Source organism: Micromys minutus, assembly GCF_963924665.1.
Source record: "Micromys minutus genome assembly, chromosome: 15".
NCBI lineage: Eukaryota > Metazoa > Chordata > Mammalia > Rodentia > Muridae > Micromys > Micromys minutus.
This window is the reverse complement of record NC_137984.1, coordinates 43809599-43812601: the sequence shown is the minus strand read 5'-3', so window position 1 is coordinate 43812601 and position 3003 is coordinate 43809599. Positions and strand designations below refer to the sequence as shown.

Here is a 3003-nt window from a genome sequence, read left to right as displayed (position 1 = left end):
CATCCTGAGTGAGGTAACCTAGTCACAAAAGAACAAACATGGTATGCACTCACTGATAAGCAGACACTAGCCCCAGAAAATTCTAAAAAACTAATATCCAGGAAAAAATTCACAGACATTATGAAGCTCAAAAAGAAGGAAGGCCAAAATGGGGATGTCTCAATCCTTCTTAAAAAAGAGAACAGAACTCTCATGGGAGGAAATTCAAGGTCAAATAAAGGAGCCAGGATTGAAGAAAAGATCACTCAGAAGCTTCCTCACCTGGGGATCTACCACATATGTAGTCACCAACTCCAAGCACTATAGCTGATCCTTAAAAGTACTTACTGGCAGGAACTAGACAGATATGCCTTGTCAGGGACTATGCTAAAGTCATATAGATACAGCTGAACATGTTTGCAGCAAAACATCTGTCTGGATTTGGGATCCCAATAAGTTTGCTAAAGAAGGGACCTAAGGAGCTGAAAGGAATTGCAAACTCATCAGAAGATAATAATATTATTAACCAACCAAACCCTCGAAAACTCCTATGGAGTAAAATACCAACCTCTGTGTGGACTTTGAGAGACCTTTTGATCTAGTTGCATATTTAGCTGAAGATAGCAGTGTCTGGCATCAATATGAGAAAAGGCTTTAATTCCAGATAGGGCAAGTTTTCCCAATGAAGGGGAATGACAAGGCAATGAAGTGGAGAGGGGATTCAGAAGGGAGTGTACCTTTGTGAAGGCAACTGGAGGGGAAGAGGAAATGGGGGGTTGCAGAACTCAGCATGTTGCTGAATTAAGGAAACATCTCAGTGACAAAGACAAACATTACCACAAAGTAAAAGATTGGAAAAAAATTTCCATGGAAATGGTCCCAAGAAACAAGTTGGAATAGCAATTCTATTATCATCCCATAAAATAGAGTTTCAATCAAACATTATCAAAAAAGATAGGGAAGAACACTTCATACTCATCAAGAAAAAATCCACAAAGTGAAACTCTCAATTCTGAAGATATATGTCCCAAATAATGGACACCCACATATGTAAAAGAAACATTACTGAAACTCAAATCAGAATTGTTTCGACTACCCACAGTCCTTTGCCAGATGAGACCAGTATACTGGGCAATGGCTGCTCATCTCACTCAAGCCTATGCCAAAGATGTAAAATTTGGTGCGGATGCTCTAGCCTTAAGGTTTCAATGTGTAGACCTTTTAGTTGATGCTGTAGCTGTTGCAATGGGACCAAAGGGAAGAGCAGTGATTATTGAACAGTGTTGGGGAAGTCTCTCAGTAACAAAAAATGGGGTCACCGCTGCAGTTAAATGATTTAAAGTTTAAATACAAATATATAGGAGCTAAACTTAATCAGAAAGTTACCAATAATACAAATGAACAGACTGGGAAAGGCACCATCACTGCCCTTGTTCTGGCATGGTGTATTGTTAAGGAGAGCTTTGAGAAGATCAGCAAAGGAGTTAGTTCAGTAGATATATGAAGAGGTGCGATGTTGGCTGTAACTGATGAATTTTAAAAAAAAAACAATCTTAACCTGTGACTACCCCTGAAAAAATTGCACAGGTCTCTACAATTTCTACAAATGGTGACAAATACATTGGGAACGTCACTTTTGGATGCAATGAAAAAGTTGGAAGAAAGGGTGGCATCACAGTGAAGGATGAAAAAACCCTGAATGATGAGCTAGAAATTATTAAAGGCATGAAGTCTGATAGAGGTTAGATTTCCCCATATTTTATTAACACATCTAAATGTCTAATTCTAAGATGTCTATGTTTACTGAGTGAAAAGAAAATTTCTAGTGTTCAGTCCATTGTATCTGTTCTTAAAATTGCCAGTGCTCATCGGAAGCCCTTGGTCATAATCACTGAAGATTTTGACAGAGAAGCTCTAAGCACCCTGGTTTTGAACAGGCTAAAAGTTGGTCTTCAGGTGGCAGCAGTCAAAACAACAGGTTTGGGGGACAATAGAAAGAACCAGCTTAAAGATATGGCTATTGCTACTGATGGTGAGGTGTTTGGAGAAGAGTTGAATCTAAATCTTGAAAATGTTCAAGCTAATGACATAGAAAAAGTTGGAGAGGTCATTGTCACCAAAGATGATGCCATGCTTTTGATAGGAAAAGGTGACAAATCTCACATTGCAAAACATATTAAAGAAATTACTGAGCAGCTAGACATCACAACTAGTGAATATGAGAAGGAAAAGCTGAATGAGTGACTTACTAAAATTTCAGATGAAGGAGCTGTGTTGAAGGTTGGAGGGACAAGAGATGTTGAAGTAAATGAAAAGAAAGACAGTTACAGATGATATCAATGCTACAAGAACAGCTGATGAAAAGGCCATTGTTTGGGGATCAGGATTTCTCTCTGATTCAGTGCATTGAATTCATTAAATACAGCCTTGGATTCATTGAAGCCTGCTAATAAAGATGAGAATAAAGGTTTAGAAATTATTAAAAGAAAACTTAAAATTTCTGAAATGATGATTGCTAAGAATCCAGGTGTTAAAGGATCTTTGACAGTTGAGAAAATCCTGCAGAGTTCCTCAGAAGTCAGTTAGAAATTATGTGAACATGGTGAAAAACAAACATTGATACAAAAAAGTTTGTAAGAACTGCTTTAGTGGATGCTGCTGAGGTGTCCACCTAGCTTACTACAGCTAAAGTTGTGGTAATAGTAATTCCTAAAAAAGAAAAGGACCCTAGAATGGGTGCACTGGGAGAAATGGGAGGGGGCATGGGAGATGGCAGGTTCTTGCTCCCAGAATAGTGCTTTGCACTAATCAGTGAACTGTGACAGGAAGGTCAAGGCAGGTTTCTCACCAATAACTTCAGAGACATCATCTGAAGAAAATGACTGTAGAGAAGAAGGCTGGCTGATCAGCTTAACAATCAGTTACTGGTTTCCCTTGACAAGATATAATGGTTTACTGCTATCATTGTCCATGCTGTACATTCCTGACAAAAATGAAGAAAATTAAAAATAATAAATAAACAGT

At 38.2% G+C, this 3003-nt stretch overlaps 1 pseudogene across 1 annotated transcript; it reads left to right on the top strand.

The window, feature by feature from the left end:
- The first annotated feature begins 392 nt into the window (after positions 1-392).
- Positions 393-2774, top strand: LOC308430450 (60 kDa heat shock protein, mitochondrial-like; annotated as a pseudogene). The gene is made up of 2 exons: positions 393-534; positions 1061-2774. The product of its transcript is annotated as a 60 kDa heat shock protein, mitochondrial-like (transcript).
- Positions 2775-3003: the final 229 nt, after the last annotated feature.